The following is a 19,796-nucleotide window of genomic DNA, read 5'->3' as shown; positions in this document are numbered from 1 at the left end:
TGCCAGAAAGTCAGAACGGTACATCTGAACCATTTCCGGCCGACACTGGAAGTGAACATTAATTACCTGTATTTGGGAAGAGTGTTTGTTTGTTTGTTTGTTGCTTTTTCTCCTCGCTTTTTTTACAAATTTACCCCAATGGCTACTCTCCTGTTTTCAAAAATGGTAAGCCTTGCTCAGTTACAGAATCACAGAATCACAGAATTGTACATATTGTACAATTGTTACATATCTGTTCATCTAGGCTTTCAAGTGGTCCAAGAGTTTTAAGTTCAAGCCTAGAGTCAGTTACCAGAACTGGAGGGAAGTTCTGGAGTTATCAATCAACACCAACACTATGTTTTGTACATGCTCTAAGTATTTTCCTGTATTTCATTGGTTACCTTGCTAAAGAACTTTAAGTCTCTGTGAAGTTGATAAGGAATGAATGTGTCTATTCATGGTACCGTGAATCATTCTGGTAGGGTGTACCTAGTTCTAAGATGATGTGAAACCACTTAACCTTTATCAGCTCATGGCGAACTAAAATGAAAGCAGAATCCATTCAATTCAACCATTCCAAATTATTATATTATATTTCAGTGCCATCTGAAGACTGAAATAAGGAGTCACACTATTAAGCATGATCAAGTTAGGCGGTTAGCAGGAGAAGCAAATTTTCCTAGGTTACTGAAAGAAATATAACTCTCATGAAAACTGTGCCCTGGTCAAAGTTCTTGGAAGGCTGGAATGCTTACGCAGAACTTGCTAGAGAAAAATCACTAACATAAGTGAACATTATATTTCAGTGAAGAAAACAAGTAAATGGGAAGGTCAATAATTCCAAAACACTAAAACACAAAATTGTTAACTTTAGTCCAAAAGAATGATGATGTGATGTCAAGTAAACAAAAATCCCGAATTAAGCAAAAATAACACCTATAATTTCTTTGAACTCAGAATGAGAATGTAATGAAATGATTCACTTACCTCTGTTTCATGATAATAGACAACAAAACGATGTCTTTTTTGTTGTTGTTGTTGCTTTTCAAGGGCTGTCATCTTAAGATTAAACAGGATCTTTTTTTATACCTTTGATTAACAGTACAGAAAGATCAAATTCCAAGGTTTGCAATGCCAGCTCTGAAGTTTGTTCCTTGGTGGGCAGGTGCTATGCTTGGTGTCATGATACAGAGAGCAAGTATTAATGTTTCAAACAACTCATGAAGAGAAAACAAGTGAGACTTTTAAAGTCATCTCCACTCTCTTTTCCCCTCTAACATGTGAGCTCTCCTGAGTGGTTTGCATTTGCTTCTTTTTCAGGTCATTTAGTTTCTTTTCTTAGCCATTATTCATTAAATATTAAATTTAAAGCGTTTGATCAGGACACTCACAGCTGGCAATGAGTCTGATCTAAACATTTTATCTTACCAGTTTTCTCCGTCAATGCAGTTTCTCTTTTACTGCTAAATGAATTATAGGAGATCATCATAAAGGACTAAAGAACCTCTAAAACTAACCCAGTTTACATTTTAGTTTAATTTACAGATCAAATAATCTCCATAGATTCAAAACCAGGAGAATTATCATATACATTTGCAAATTCAGGCCAGAGAACCCCATACATTTCAATTTAATAGCTATGATGTTCCAGCAGAGTTCAGAATCTCTTGCCATCATTTTGTAGCCCAGACTGCTTCTTTTTTTCTAGATTTTCCAGCATTTATGTGTAGAAGAAAAAGTAATGAAAGCTGGAATGACTGGGAAAACCAAACTGAGAGAACAGGCCTTTGTTCCCCCTTTCACACTGCAGAGGAAAAAGGAGGTTTGGAACTAGGCTAGGTAACAACCTAGAAGCCAGGACTCATAAATGTCTGACAGTTTAAACTGTCTACAGGAAATACCCCCACTGCACCTTTTGTGATAATCAATACCATTAGACACTCACTGACAAAATATACTACAATGAAATGCAGCTATGTGAGTTATAAACTGTTCTGCTATTTGTATCTACTAATAATTTGTATTTGCTTCTAATTCACTCTTGTCCTATGGGTATATATAATGCTATCATTGCAATTTTGTTTCCATTTTCTTCTTCTGTCCTAATGACTAGGATTTTTTGTTTTTTGTTTTTTGTTTGTTTGTTTGTTTTTTATCTCATCTCACAAGTTCTGTTTTGTTGCCATTTCCCTCGTTGTACATGGAGGGGGCAGTAAATGAACGGCTGTGTGGTGAGTAGCTACTGCTGAGTTAAACCACAACTTCATACCCTTCCTCTGCATGCCCCAGTTAGAATACTGTTTAAGAGTAAGCCCAGCTATTCCCTACCTCATACATAAATTCATCATTGACATAATTTCAACCAATTTTACTGGAATAGCTCGAGCTGATAAAGGATCAATGCCTATATTATAGTATATGCAATTTAAAATCCCATATGTGCAAAGCAGTATTTTATAGAAGACTTACCTGTATTTACAATACAAAAAAGTTTAACATCTTAGCACGTGTTCTGAGCTTTTCCATGGAAATTAGGATAACAGCACTTACTCTCTAAAGTGGCCACAGATTTTCATATTATGGGCATAGCTCAGGAATAAAAGGCATACTACTGCTCATTCCATCAATTCATCTTACTTTTAAGGACAGAGTTATGTACTTCTAAAAAGAGAATAATTTAGTAATATTGGTCTAATACATACTGTTGAGGCTATTTCTAGTGAAATACAAAGTTTACAAGACCGTTACACTCTGTCTGACACATTCATTCTAATTGCCATTAATTCAGAAATAATTCTGGCCCTAGTGTATTTAATAACCATGTGTTTGGAATAACTTTGTGGTTTTGTATATCTTCAGGCTCTATATCAATTACATTTCTTGCAGCAGACTACAACAATTCAGTCCCTACACTAAATAGATATTTCAGTTCAGTTTTAATGTATAATAAATGGAAGCACTGTTTCTTATTAACAAAACAAGAAAGATCTGTTTGGTTTTTTTTCATTGTTGGTTCCAAGCTAAGAGCATGTGGCCATATTGGGATGTATAGGAAATGGCTTCAGGTGCCTAATACTGTTATAATTAGTCATTCATCAGCTATCAAATGTGAGGCATGAGTTGTGTCCACAAAAGTATCTTCCATTAACACAACTGTAAAAATTAAGTAAAAATTCCAAGGAATGTCCCTCAATGTTAATGTGAAAAATGAAAGGGAAAGCTGCTCAGATACATAAGATCACAACATGGCAGCCATTTTAGCAACACTGTTCAGGAAGGATAAATCGGTTCTTATTGAATTTCTTTGTGCTGGGTACTTCTAAATCATCCATGGCTCTATTCCTACAGAGAAACACAACTTTTTAATGTCTGTGCACTGATGAGTCATGTAACAATATCACTAATAGAGCAGGGTTTTTCCAGGCTTATATCTTGTTTTATTCACTCTTCAAATGAGTTACACTAAGATCTCTTTTCTGTCTGCCATACACTTATTACGTGCTCCAGCATAACAATTTGATGGTGAATTGTGAGCTGAAGAAATTAGCAGACTGGTATCAAAAGTTGTTAATGGAGAAACTGGGATACTCTTACTGCAGTCTTCTCCTATCTTTGTTGTTCTGTGGATTCGTTTGTTTGCTCATTTGTTGGTTTTCCTTTTTTCTAGCACTTTAGAGGAGTAATTATCTGAAAGACATCCAACCCTGTCCAGTCAATTTCATAGACGGTGAATTATTTGAAAACAGTGAATTGTTAGAAGATGAGGAAGAAAAGTCACAGATCATGCTCTCTCTTACAGTTTCCTTTTGTAGGAAAAGACCAACAAAATTGGTAAGTGGGCTACTGAAATATACCTGCTAAGTGAATAATCAGGAGAAATGATTTTAGCAGGGACAAGTGTGGTAAACATTGTTGCTCAGTGTCTGGACTCCAGCTAAATCTCACCTGAATCCTGATCTTTTTTTTTTTTTTTTTTTTTTTTTTTTTTTTTTTTTTTTTTTTTTTTTTTTTTAAATTCTTTGAGTTCTTTATTGCTTGGGTCAGAGGTGAAATTATTAAGTCTTTCTAGGGTCTTCCATTAGAAATCAGGCTTTCTTAAATAGCTGAGAGATTAATAGGGGAAATTCAGGCAAGTCTGAAATGTCCGTTATCACACTGTAGCATGTACATACCAGATCCTATGATACAATCATGTTTGCAGAATTGCACCCACCCTGTCTTCTTCTGTTACAGAATGCTCATAGGACTGTTTGTAGGTTCACAGATAAATGTTGAATGTTGAACAAGTAAGATAAGACATCTCCTTAAATGTTAGCATGCATTAATTTGCAACTGAAACAAAAACAAACATAAAACAAAACAAAGCAAAAGCCTACAGTTAAAGGGAATTTGTTCAGTGTCATTATACTATTTTTAAGATCTACTTTTAATAAAGAATTAAAATGGAGCATCTTGAGTCATTTGCCTTCTTATATTAGACATCATTTTGAGTGCCTGATGTAGATGTGCTAACCATGCACAAGAAGTTAAAACTGGCTACTAAATACTATGAATTGAAACCTGTAGATATAGAGTCAATCCTATAGTCACTCTACTGTTATCTACTATACATTCTATTTTAATTAAAATATCATCATTTATCAGGAAGAGTTCATGTGTAAATCTGTGAAGTATTAAGCTTCTGGCAAATAGTCATTTTTGCTGAGCACAGATATAACAATATCTCATGATGAAATATATTAATAAAAACTTAAAAGATAAGAAGACATCAGGGCACTGAAATTGTAAAGGGACTATTTGTACCAGTTACATTTTCTTAAGTCCATGAGGCCTGTAGGGATTCACCTCAGAGTACTTAAAGAGTTGGATGTCATAGATGGCACTTCTCAACAATTTACCAAAGGATTTGGCATTATGGGGATGTCTCCACTGATTGGCAGCTATCCAATGTTATGCCAGTCTACAAGAATGGCATGTGAAAAGGCCCAGGAAACTACAAACCTGTTAGTCTACCTTCAATCCTTAGAAAGGTATGATGGAGTTATCGAAATTATACTGGGTTCAGTCAAAAAGCTTTTACCGGACAGAGTCAGCATAGGTTCACAAATGAAAACAGAGGCCTAAATAATTTTATATCCCTCTACATTAAATTCACCCACTTAGTGGATGAAAGGAAGACAATGAATGTAATGTTTCTGGATTTTATTAAGTAGTTTGATAATGTCCCTCACAGTAAACTTCTGAAAAAATTCAGAGATGAACAAGTACACCCTATGTTGTGTGATGAACTGGTTGAACAGCAGAGTTCAAAGGTTTGTAGTTTATGCCATCGCATCTGACTGGTATGAAATTTTAAAAGGGTAAATGCTGTGTTTTGCATCTGGGACAGAATAGTACTGGACACAGATACAAAGTAGGAGACAAGCATCTGGATAGCAGCTTAGCAGAAAGGAATTTCTGGCATCAGGCTCATTATAAGCTAGCAATGTGCCCTGCCCTGGCAGTCAAAAGAACAAACAGCTTTTGAAGATTGCAATAAGCAAAGCATAGCCAGCTGGCAAATATGAGGTGATTCTTTCATTAGAGTTAACATTGTGGAGGACTCACCTCAAATGCTGTGGTCATTTCTGGGCTCCAAGATATAAAAAACATATTAAGTTCCTTTAATGCTTTCAGGCAAGGGCAACAAATCTGGTAATAGGGCTCCACAGGGCTAGTAAAAGGGCTGAAGATGCTTGTCTAGTCTTCAAAAAAGAAAGCTGAGAGGCAATCTCATTGCTCCCCAGTTTCCTGACCTGGGGAAGTGGAGGGGAAGGTGATCCCAGCAAGGGGTCACTACCACAATGGAGTCATCCAAGACTCTGAAGAATACACATCAATTTTTTGAGAGCTTTCTTAACAACAACTATTGCTCTACTTGAAGGTAAAATTTGCTAACTTTCTAATTATGATTAATAAGCATTACAGGTAAGACAATATTAGGTAATGGCTACTACAAAGAGTAAAATAATAGAAAAAGATAAAGAGAAAAGATGTGGAAAAGGAGACAGACAGACAGATGTACAAACATGGCAAAGCAATGTGGTTCACCACACCTTCATCCAGAAATGTCTTGGTGTCAAGTGCTGGTTTTCAGTAGTGGTGTTTTGGCCAAAGTTGTGCTGTTCAGTTGTTGATGACGATGATAGTACAAACTCTTGCTTACAGTCTGAAGTGTTCAAGTTAGCTCTTTTGAATCATGACTTCTGTCTTTGGGATCTCTGCAGGAACTCTTTTTTCCCATCTTCTAGACCTTGCAATTTTAAGTCAGCAGATAAGAGGAAGCAGGGAGACTGCCAGCTTGTATCTTACCTTCACAGGGTACTCTTAATTTCTGGGGATTTTGTGAATGTATCATGTGAAAATGTGAAAAAGTTATGAAGGCATAGAGTTCTCAGATAGCAACTGTCAGTACATTTTGTAGGTGTAAATCAGGTGAAAAAATAGTAAGTGATGGAAGTGAGAAACACTGAAGACAAAAAATCAAGAAACATTTCATCTGATAAGTTAATGGCAATGCAGTTGTGCAGTTTCAATTGTTTGGTATTTGATCATGTGATCTTCTCTTTGGAAGGTAAAAATATCTCCAAAGTCATTCGTGTTTAGCCTCTTTATTCCTGCTTCCCAAAGCTGGGAACAGAATGCACAGTGATTTATGAACATTTTTAATAAATTCAGCCTAAGACATGTTTTCTGGATCTCTACACACCAGTCTTTGCCTTTTTTCTTGCAGATTAATTCATTTGCTGAAACAGTGCATTTTAAGCTGCTATTCCACAATATGAAGTGTTAATAAATGTTACCTTAATCTTTCCTGTTAATGCCACAAATCTCCAATTCCAAGACACACAGTCTTAGAACTAGAAAATACAGTTTCTGTCCATTCATTCAAAGAGATTAAGTTATCCCTTTTAAATGGTGGATAATCAAACTTCAAGACATAGTATAACAAAGAAATGGGTAATGTACAATGGGCAGTGTCAGCCAAGATGGTGTTATAAGGAACCAGCTCAGTCCTATAGTACTTCTTAGATAAAGTATAATTTTCAAACTGAGAATTCAAGATAAAGCAAAATAGCTATATTACTATGGCCTAGACCCTAGCCTAATAAACTCTTATCAATCTTGATTTGGCATCAGGGGGAAACAAGCTCAGATACTGACATATTCAGTTCGCATTTGTTCAAGCAGAACACCATGTGGTCATAGCAGACTTCATTTATCTGGTTTTGTAATATTGTGCCAAATCTGATAACCTCACCAGGAATCAGATACAGTGAGATTTGTTGCAGGGCCTCTCAAACTGGTTCCATGATCTCTAGTTTAGATTCAGACCCTGGAGTAGAGGGTGCACATACAATTCAAGTTGACTGAAGCCAAATTATGAATATAAAAGCATTCATTTTCTGTTAAGCAAAGTAAGCAAAGTCCCTGGCAGTAAAGGGTGTGTATAGATATATATAAAACTTAATAGAAAAGATGACAGAAGAAAAAACTATAATATATGGTCAAAGTGTGAGTAGGAGAGATGCCAGTCAGATGAGCTAAATCCTGTGCTTTTGTTTGGGATAAAGAGCTGCCTCACTGCATCATCCTTGTTTGTGCCCAGCTGAACAGCCACATACTTAAATTCACATATATCCAGCAAACAGCTAGAATTCATATTTGATTATAAGTTCTTTAATTTCTTATAGACGTAATCAGTGTAAATTACACATGTGCTTAATTCTTTTACTGAAGAAAACCAGAGTGGTGAACTGGGTCTTATGAAACCCAAAAGCAGAGTAGCCACTCAAAATAGGAATTCCTTCGCCACTAAATAGGTTTATATATCAACACTTCTTACACTCAACATTGACTCTCTCCTGCAACCTTTACATTACTTAAAGGCTGACACACAGTCCATGGATCCTACAAACTCAAGTTTCACAAGCAAGATTAAAGGAGCTCTCTTTTCTTTGTTGTTTTGCTTGTTTTTTTTACATTAACAGCCCAAAGAATGCTTGCCTAGTTCTTCAATGGAAATTAATCTCTTTGTGCATATGTGCACATGTACTACATTTACCATTGCCAAAGGAAATTATTTATTTTAGAATATCAGGAATGCATTTGCTCTGTTGATTTCCATCACTTAGAAATTTTTGAGATTTAAAAATCTACTTAATCTAATTAAGATTTTCTCTGAAAACGTGAAGGAGATCACTTAGGATCCAATTTTTAAGAAGCTGACATTCTTAGTAAATGCTCAGTGTTTCTATTTGTCAGAGTTTATACAGATTTTCACTTTATAGTTACTGCCTGAGAATTGCCTCTAAATAAGCTTTTTAAAGGACTAGTATTTTGTAACATCTGGCAAGATTTCTGTGACCAGAATCTGGAACAACCTGTTACATAGGCCTCTTCCTATGAAAGTACTTCTGTGTGGGGGCATTTTCTCAATAAAGTAGTAGTTTTTCATTCTTTGGTTCTTTTTTTTAGAATCTATGCATTTACTATTCCCCTGATGTGTAACATAAAATTGACTAAGGGCCCTGTAGGGTGCTGTAGGGCTGCTCAATGAGCAGAGGCTAGGGGCTGCCTCTTAGGCACACTCAGCTTACCTTGATCTCCTGAAACTCAGCACATTTTAAAATGCAGTAGTTTAGTTGCAGTAACACAAATTCCTACTTTGTATTAAATTCCCATTTGGATAAAGAGAAGCTTGAGGCGATTCAATATACTGTTTCCTTTCAGCCACCATATAGACCCTGATATTTTCCTTTATATCTGGAATGAAGCATATTCTAAATTCATAGAAATAACAAACAACTTATAAACACAAGATGAGCATTTAATGTACATTTTAAATTCAAATATATATATAAAAATTATGTAATTGTTTTTAATGTGATAATTACATTGAATTCAAAGTAGTATAGGAAACTCTAGAACTTGCCTACTCATAGGAATTGTTTAAATAGAATTTTTATTGAAAAGACATATATTTTTTTCCTGTTTGTCCTTTACCTTGATAGTACTTCAGTTCTAAAACAATTAAATTCAGTTACAGGTTATGTTATACAAAATGAATTTAGGCAAGATGAGTGAGAAGAGCTCAGACTAGAATGCCCTACGCTTTACTTGGACATATTCTATAAGACAGAGATTTCGGTAATATAGCAGAAGAATTTAAATTTGTGTATTGTAGGTAATGCTGAGCAACAGAGTAAAACTGGTTACTTTATCCTTTGCACTCTTAAATTGATTTCATTTGCTTATCTGTTTAAAAAAAAAAAAAATGCACACATCAAAAACGACAATAAAACCCTGTAAATATTTGTTGAATTTGACCCCTAATTCACCAATTCTTTCAGATAAAGCAAAACTATTTTTTTTCACTGACTACATTATTTTCTGAATAAAATCTCCTGGCAGTGCCACTGACCCTTTTAAACTGATATAAACTGACAAGAGTCTTTATATCAAACATCCTAAAACCATGTCAGTGCAATTTTGAATAGTTTGTGTACATTGATCCCTCTCTGAATTCTTCTTTTCATTCTTTAGAACTATAGATTTCTACATACCTCTTTAAATAATGTGTTTCTGAGCAATTTCCTTCCAGAAGTTATCAGCCACTCTTAGTATGAATGCCAGCCTCATGGTTTTCACAATAAATATGTTAGATTTCCAAAAAACTATTTAAAATTTAGTTTTTAGGCAAATTATTCTGGGCCAATTTCTAATAATGTAACAATGGCAAATGGATGTAACTTTTACATTCCAAACAAATGCTGTTTGTATCAACCTCATTGCACAAAAACTTTCAAATATGAGAAGCATACCATTCAAATTATGCTTTCCTTTCATTTTTAAATTATTTCCTTTTAAAAATTCAGTTTATATAACCCACCTCACTTCGCAAGAGAGAAAAATATAATACTGATATGGATGAAATGGAAGTAGTGTGTATTATAGATCTGAAAAGTGTTGCTACTACGCATCTAGTTTACATTCATGATTGAGCTTTTCTCATGATTTTTTTTTTTTTTTAATAACTTGCATGCTTGTTTTCTGGCTTTTTGCTTAGAAATTTAATACATATTTAATTGTATTTTATTGTGTATGGATTTGCTTTTTCTATTTGGAAAAAAATTAATTCTTTTTTGGCAAATGCTCAGGTTTGTATCTTACATAACAGCTCTTTTCAGAGTTTGAATTAGCATTTTGCCTAGACAAGATCTGAAAATCATTCCAGCTTTATTGACATAGTGATGACAAGATACATAATTGAACATGATTTTTTTTTAAGCCTAGGCAATATCTCAGTATTACAAGCATTGCAGTATTAGCAATGGTTAAGGGAAGTTTTTTTGTAAAAATTACCTACAGATAACTTGTGTATAGAGGAGCTGATTCTCATCTTTTCTGTCATTCATCTCTTATGCTTAAGGTGTCCTATTGCTACAGTCAAAGGGGTAGTGGAAAGATTGAAGATGCTGTCAATTTTGTGGAATCTGGCATCTTGGTTCCCCTGTCTGGATACATACAACAGAAATCATGTTCCAACTCTGCAGAGCCACAATTCCAGGGGTTGCTATCCCATCTCCTGCCATGATCTTTACTAGAACAAAATCCATTTATGAGGATCAGAAGAGCCTCTGACAATTAAGAGACCAGGGTTGTGGAATACTCTTATTGTGTATGGTCAGCCATGGTGTAAATAATTGGTTTGAAACTATCTGGAGATTAAAATTTTAATCTGACTGAACCGAAAACACAGGAAGACTATTCATATGTGATGCTGGAATTCATCTACTCTTCTAAAGCAGAATTGGATTAGAAGTGCAATTCCTAATTTCATAGGCAATATCTGTGGTGAGTATATGACAATGTATTCACAGTCTAAACTCAGAAATATCAGTAGCATGGAATCTCTTTGAGAACATGTATGTATTTACAAAAAATGTGCATGTTACTATCCATGTTACTGTCCCCTGAGGCAGGTTCCATCACAACTGTTTTTTATTTAGATTACTTATTTGTAGTACTGCATGTCAAAGTTCCAATTTAAAGACTTACTATGTCTCCATTATTAATTTAATATTGAGTTAATTATAAAGATAATGTAAGGAATCTCCTTAATTTCCAGATATGACTATGTTCAAAATAAGACTGATAAAATTTAGATGCTGCTATAAATATTGTGAATTATGCAATTCATTCTGGAACTGAAAGCTCAATTAAACTTTCAAAAACAAAAAAATAAAAATCTAAATTTAACTGGAATTAGTAATGAATCTTACTGTAATGGAGCTTCTTGCCCATCACCTGCACAGTTGTACAGATGGACCCTGTGAAAACCCCAGAATCTTTCCTTGTAAATCCATGACTGTTTTTGGTAGTTTATGCTACCAGAGTTGAATGGCAATTTCTGATTAAAAATACATTGCTCACTGAAGAGTTTTCAGGATAGTTGTCCAATGGATGAATCCTAGTATTTTATTCATGTCATATGTATTCCAATACTCTGAAGGTTAAATCCCAGAAGTGAAGCTAAGTTATCTTCTAGAAAGTGCACACTCAAGTAAAATTGTTTTCCAAGATTTAAGATGCCCAGAGAGTATTTTTGGAAACAATATGTGCTAGTAATTGCACTTAATAATTCAAAAATCAATAATAAATTCAAATGCATATACACAGAAAAGCATGTATTACATGAGTCACTAGTGACAGAAATAACATTTTATCTATTTATTGTTTGAGTGCTTATTTGATGTTCCATTTTGAAAAAAAAAAATGTGTAAACTCTCATCCAAATGTTCTGTATCATGACCCTGTGCTTCAGCTTATCATCAGTTCTCCATTAGTTCATAGTAGAACACCAGCATATTGATTCAATTCCCAGACATATATATGTAAGACATCTGCTAGTAGGAACATGGTAAATTTACAGTAGTTTATTTTGTTTTGCTTTTGCAGTTTTCCTTACATAGAAGAATGAATGGTTTCATCTTCCTTGCTCTAAAGGATGCAGGAAGTCTATGATGAAGATAGCACAAAGCCAGAATGAGCTGAATGGTTGCAAGTCAGCAGGAGTTTCTCACCGTCTTTGAAAATATAGCAGGGTCAGTACTCTATATTGCATTGCATCATTTTGTGTGCTCCAAAGCAGTGAGGCTCTATGACTTACATTAACCTTAACACTTACAAATTCATCATGTTTTAGACAACCGAATCACAGATGCTATGGACATGAAAATTAGGTACAAACAATCAAGGATAAGATTCAGTTCAAAATGCAGTGTTTGTGATTCTGCTGCAAATGTAACCCAAATTTCCATCACAATCCACAGAAATCAAGTCAATACCCCAAGTGGAGCCAAGACAGGGATTCAGATACAAAAGCAGTTCAGGCACAATTCGTGTTTTTTAATCTCTATTGCCATTGGAGGTACTTTGGCACATATTTCCTTTTCCCCTGCTACTTATGTGGGCAGCATGATTATTCTGCAGTTCCTGGGTCATACCTGCTAGTCCTGTAAGGATAACTCAGGTATTCTAAGGTTTCTCCAGTGACAATAGATTCCCATTTAGGTACCCAAACCCTCCCTCCATTGTCAGTAAGAGGAAATCTAGCTAGTTGATATTCACATACAGACACTTAAATTTAGGTTATTTTTCTTGATATTTAAACATTCCATTCTAAGATAGAGTAGATCCCTGATATATCAACAAACGAACTCCACCGCCTGGCCACTAAAATGGTTAGAGAGACTGAAGTAGCGCTGTTTATTTAGCCTGGAGAAAACAAGAGTATCTAAAAGGGGATAGAACTTCCATTATCTAGAAAGGACTTATAAGTAAGACAGAGCTGGACTCTTCTCTTAGATTATTCAAAGCAAAAGGTCAGGAGTTAGTAACTATAATCTGCAAAAAGCAAAATTCTCATTGGATAGATTAATCACTCTGGAAGCAGTCAAGCACTGGAAGAATCTGCAGGGAGATGCAATTAAATTTCCCTCCTTGGAGATTTCCAAAATTCCATCTGTGGGCCATCCTGCCTTCAGCAGTTTGTTGAATGTACCTAAGCCATTTGCCCTCCTCCAGTTAACTCCTTAGGGTAAAAGGGTAAATAACTGGGAAATCTTTTCACCAAAACCACAAAGACCATTTTACAGTAGTCTTTCTCTCACTTAATTTATATTTATACCTACTTGAAAGCTGAATGTCTTCAGAAAACCTGCTGTCCAGTGATGAGACTATCTCATGCATTCTCAAATCTTGAATAGGTAGCAAATACCAACTTTCAAAATACTCTCTACAAGTCCAAATGCAATTCTCAGTTTACGGAACTATCACTGAAGAGGCAGGCAGAAAATTGAAGAGCAACTCCAATCAAAAATATATACCACTAACAAACAAACAAGTGTAAATTGCTTTCTAAGTCTCCTCTCTGTAGAAAAGAAAGAGAAAAATGTTTTCATATTTTTGCAACTTCTAATGTCAGACAATAGATTAATTCTCTTCTTGTCATTTTTATTTTATTTTCTTCCTTGTTGGGGAAAAGAGATTCAATTTATGATAGAGGGCAAGCAAATGAATAGTGAGATTTATATTTAACACCGGCAAGCTAACACTGTAACATGCTTTTGAGGGTTTTCAGAACAACTATTTCAGCTTCTTCGGTTGTATGATGTCATTAATATTCAGCCCACATCTGAAGAAATCAGAAAGAGCCATGTTACAGTTTCCACTGTGCTTGTTTGTGAACTGAAGCGTATGCTGACATCCTGTAGTAGAAGCACCACAGTTTATAAACCCGCTTTTCTCAGATTTCGCTGTTAGAATATAAATGCTTGAGACATTTTACTCAATAGGACTGTCTTCTCTTGTTTTGCCTTCAAGAAAAAGACAACTAACTTAAAAATAATTGCAGCATTACATTAATTTGGAGCAGTTATTTTATAGACATGGTTTTTGATGAAGAACAGCGTAAACTGATGTACACATCATGTTAGAAATTGTAAATCTCAGATGGTGAATTTGGTTGTGCTATTTGTGTTGGGTGTAAGAAATGAAAGGTTACATCCTGCTTCTTTCAGATAGCTTTAGAAGGGGGATTTGAAGCTTGATATTCTTAAATAATTGTCCTAATCACCTCATCACTTGTGAACACTTTTCTTTTCCACTGAGATATTCAGAATATTTTCTGTCAGAAATTGAAGATAGGAAAGAAGTTTTTTCCTAATATCCACTTTTAACTTTCCCTGGTGCAGCTTTGTTCCATTCCCATCCATCCTGTCGCTGGTGACCAAAGAGAAGAGACCAGCAACTCCCTCTCTTTTTCCACTCCTCAAGAAGTTGTAGAGAGTAAGGTTACTTCTCAGCCCTTTCTTTCGCCACGCTAGATAAGCAAAGTGTCCTTAGCCTCTCCTCGTTTGACATGCCTTCCAGTGTTTTTAACCACTTCATTGTCCTCCTCTTAATATTTTTTCAACATTACATATTTACGCTGTTCTTCATCAGTTTCACAACCAGAGTCTTCAAGGAAACAAAGCACTTAGGTAAATCAGGTAATTCCAGACTTCCACATCGTGGCTCAAGAACTGTTACTGTGGAGCAAGCAGCCCTGGTAGTACAGGCAAGTACATCCTCCCTACACATGACTGGGGAATAGTAATGATGTAGACACCACACATTTCTTCAGTTTGTGCTCACCCATTTATACTGGTTCAAGCTGTACTTTGAGACACCCATCACAAATATTCTTTAGCAGAGACTTTTGATGTTTGCAAAAGATTGTTTACAAACTCAAAACAGTCAGCGCTGATTCTAGAATTGAGGGTTTTGTTTTTCATTTTCCTTTATATTTTTAAGTAAAATACTTCTGGGGAAAAAAAAATATATAAAAAAAAATAAAAATCAAACCAGTCAATAACTTTAAGTAGCATTACACTGCTCAGACTGAGGACAACACCACCACATACCAACCTCTCCCATATCTGAAATCCAGTCTCGTCTTGTAAGAAGAGAACCCTAAACAGTGCTTCAGAACAGTTTCTGCAACAGCTCACTCCCAGTATTTCCAGTTCATGTTATTCAGTTTTCTGTCATATGAGTATCCACTAGGCCAGGAAATATTTTGAAATACAGTAGTATGCATTTATGTTAAATAATTCAAGTTAAAACCATGACCTAAATCAATACCTAAACTGTTATATGTGGTGGGCTTGAAGGATGTTTTGTGCAAGGATCACCCATATTTCATGCATTTCAAGACCACATAAGTATCAGAGAAGCAGTAAAATTACTGCTTACTACTTTCTATGCAGTCACTGAATTTTAGAATAGAGTTCACATCTGTCAAGCATGAATGGAGATAAGCTTGTATCGCCAGCTAAGTCTTATAGTCAGACTGTCTCCTCCTTGAGGGATTTCCTACCGTTTGTGCTGAATTATTCCAGGCACCATTGGAAACACCTGCAATTAAAAAAATATTTTGAAAATGAAAAATCAGCAGGCTATCAAATGGAACACAAGCTTCTAAGTAAACAAATCACATGAAATAACAATAATTACCACAATTATAAGATATTAGCATTCAAAGTACTGGAATTTTGTAACCATACTTATTTGCACTTATTTACTGAAGAAATTAACACTTAAGGTGTGTGTGTACTCATTCTCTTTTACAAATCAGCACAATAGCAATGTGAACTGTGAATTTTTTAACTATCTGCTTAACTAAAAGAAAAGCAATTAACACAATTATATCAAAGAGTAACTGAGTACCTGAGATTGACTAGAATGACTGATAATGACTAGGACCCTACTAGTTTGTAGAGATGCTATATGGGAGGTTGTTGAATAAATAAGAGACTTCTTATCTCATTTATACAGCCAGTATGGATAATAAATCTCTGATTTTTTATTATTTTTTTAATCAAATTGTAATTCTAAATAAATCAAAGTATTTTGTGATTAGGGCAGTCAAGCCCACTCAGACTATTGCCCAAAACTGTTCCCCAGAATCTTCTAGGAAAGGGCCAGTAAACACAAAACTATTACAACAAAGGCAATAAGGACAACCAGTGGTCTAAAGCTGAAGCATATTCATTGAACCCATTTTTCTTATAGTGGTATAGATTTCATTGAAATCATATGTTTAATAATTATCTGTAAGTGAAGTTAAGTTACTTTACAGTGATGTCACCCCCCACACCCCCCTCTTATTTTAAAAGACAGTATTAATGGCTGCCGGTCCTTGGTTTGCCAAGGTGCAGTGGACTGATCCCAGTTGGCCTCTAAGACCCCATGCATTCTCACTCACTCCCTTGAAGTGGGACAGAGGAGTGAAAAAAAGCTAGAAAACTTTTAAGTCAAGATATAGACAGTTTAATAATACATTACATGGAATATCCCTTAAGCCAGTTGAGGTCAGCTGTCCTATCTGTATTCTCTTTCAGTCACTCGCCCATCCCCAACCTACTTGTTGAGAGGCAAAGCAAGAAATGAAGGTCTTGATACTTCACAAGCACTGCTCAGCAGTGGCTAAAACATTCATGCACTATCAACACTATCATGGACACCATCCTAAAACACAGAATTATATGGACTGCTGTGAAGGAAATTAACTATGTTCCAAACAAACTCAACACATTTGATATTCATTGTGTTTGCTGGAGTTTTTTTCCCTTTCATTTACTTCCAAGTTATTGTCCAGGCAGCCAAAATATATGGTGTAGTGGTGCAGATTAATATAGCTATTATTTAGCAGTTTTTGTCTTTTAAAATAATTTGTTCCTTACATCTTTCTATTCATTTTCACTATTGATTTAAGTGATGAGAAATTTGCATTCTGTCATTGGTTAACCTAAAATCTACCTGCACCCATGACAGGAAATAGACGGCCTGCAGGGCCACTATCCCAAAAGGAAAAGGGAAAAAGGGAAAAGGAAAATAAATAAAGTGGCAACAATCTAAGGAGGCACACTTATTTACTAAATACTATATCGGAATACAGAATAACACAATATAATACAATTGGAATTAAGGCTAACGAATCAAGTAAAATAAGAGAGAGTGAGTCCTGAAACTGAGAGGCCTACTGTAACTCTAGGCGAAACGGCTGGAACGCTCCCACACACTCCCCCAGGGCTGGCAGGATCCAAGAGAAGAGAGTCCAGCACTGAAGTGAGATTATATAGAGTCCATGTCACATGACTGACCGTGATGTTCTCTGGGACATCCAGTCTTCTTTTGTGAGCAGCACATTCGTCAAAATTTTCCATACTTTATCATGATGTTATGATGTGGAATACTGATAGCAAAATTACAAAATTGCAAAACCATGACACATTCTAAAAACATTTTTACAAACTACTTATATTGATATGGGTCAAGATATGCAAAGTTAGATAAGATAGAGAACTGATAAGCTTCCCCAGCCTAGAGAAATTTCAGCCTTACAAAAAGGAACATGTTGCTTAAAATATAATGTAATCCAGCAAAAAAAAATTTAGAATTTATATACTTAAACAAAATAAAGAACACCTTGCAGATGCAAATGTTGCAAAGGAAACTGCTTTTCTTTGCCTTTTGTTTGCCTTACTACTGAAACTGAAAGTGACTTGCCTGATATCATTATGTACTATGTACTATGTACTACTGATAGCATTATGTACTATTTACTGAGCAGGTGTCTTGGAAATCATACTACTTTTATTAGTACCAAATGTAATGTAGTGAATTAAATGTTAATATCTGCACTGTAATTTTCAAAATATCCTTTTTTTTTTTTTTTTTTTTTTTTTTTTTTTTTTTTTTTTTTATTTCTCCAACAGTTTGGCTGTTTAGGAACATCACGTCTCTGTTAAAATATCATATGTAAGTATATACCACTGCAGGAGATAAAGTATAGCATAGCTGTTTAAATGACTCCTTATAATCATATGCTTCCTGAGCAAGAACTGAAACAGAGGTAATACTTTTCAGTGATCTACAGGTTTAGCTATTACCCTCACTCGGTGCAGCGTATCAGGTAAATAATGCATCGACTGTTTTGAAATGGTGTTTAGATTGTGACCTTAATATAAGAGCTGAAGTGTCTCACTAAAAGTACTCTTTATTGTCTTGGATACAACAGCTGGAAATTCTATTTCATTTTTTTCTGCAGCAAGATCCAGTCTTATACCTTAGTCTGTAAAGCAAAGCATCTGACATCTCCATGATCTGACAACTCTATAAAAACACAGGATTCTTGCTTAAGAAATCAACTTGCAAAGACAGAATGATAGCTGTCTCTAAGCCATGTTACATTTGGAATCTTGTCCTAGATCAACATGATTAAATTAATATTTTACATTTCAGGGAAAACTATGTAATCATAGTAAAAGGCAAAATAATGTTTAAAATAATTTAATTTCATATTCAAGATTTCTTCTTGGATAACAAACTATAAATAATTATCCTTCCCCTTCAGAAAGGTTTCTCTATTATTATTATTATTATTATTATTATTATTATTATTATTATTTTCTTTTTAATTACAGCTATTCCCTGAAAATTGCCCTCTTCTTGAGAGTAGCTGCCTATTGAAAGCAGAACTTAACTATTGTTCCATTCTTAAAAAAAAAAAAAAAAAAAAAAAAAAAAAAGGCTTTGTGATTCAGCAGTATTATTTAACTATAGGCTTAGCACTCAATTATCTCTGTTGTTAAGTCATGGAAGAGAAGTATTTTAATTACTTGCAATATTTTTTGAAGAAATCTTAGTGTGACTTGTGACTTTAGGGAAAAGTAAAGGACAAAAGTACAGTACAAACTTTATGTTCTTCATAATTCTGTAATAATGCCTTTTATCTTAATAAAATGGACCCAAAGTTAATTGAGCCTTTTAATGATACAAAGTGTTTTGCATAGGTCAATGAAAATTTCAGCAGAGATGTAATTGGCTAGTTGAGATAGAACAGTGGACATTTAAGCCCAGACCTTCCAACTTGCCGCTGACATACATGTTCCTATGAAGTATTACTAATTTCATCAATTTTTCATAATGTTTAACTGTATTAGAAATTAAGCAAACTCTGCTTCTGCTTGTCAAATTTCACAGATATGTTTGAGGTGAGTGGTGATACCTGAAGAGAACACCACCAGTTTTCAACAACAGTTCCTCAAGGCATCAACAGTTTTAAAAGCTGATAGACTGAGATCAGACCACGGATATCAAAAGTAAGATCATGAGACCTTTATTAAAAAAAAAAAAAAAAAAAAAGTATGGCTTTGATTAATAAATAAATCAGACTAAGTGCTGTTTTATGATCTTAATCACTATTCATAGAAAGTTAATACTGTTGGCTGACAACAAACTGGTCTCTTTCCTGTAATGGCAGCTATTAAATCCATGAGAAATCAAGTCATTATCCATTTCATATCAATTAATTAGATACCTTGGCTAAGCAGAACTAATATCCTGCTTTGTTAGTGGAATCCACAATAAAACACAATAGCTGTGATTTTGGTCAGTTTAGTAGTACAAACATTGTCTTTGTTTGTGTTCCATCTTAGTGTTAATTGAAGAAAAAAAAAGTTGTGTTAAAATGACAGTTAAAAAAAAAAAAAAAGGAAAAATGTAGTTCTGTACAGAAGCTCACATTACTAAAGGATAGTATCACGAAGAGAATGTTGTATGACAGATGTTTTGGAAATAAAACCTCTCTTGAGGAGGACGTGTTTAACAGCAATTGCTTCAAAATGTATTTCCTTGTCACATCAAGGCAAATGTATTTTATGCTG

This window comes from Excalfactoria chinensis, chromosome 1 (genome assembly GCF_039878825.1).
Source record: "Excalfactoria chinensis isolate bCotChi1 chromosome 1, bCotChi1.hap2, whole genome shotgun sequence".
Lineage (NCBI taxonomy): Eukaryota > Metazoa > Chordata > Aves > Galliformes > Phasianidae > Excalfactoria > Excalfactoria chinensis.
Note: the sequence above shows the minus strand (reverse complement) of the source record.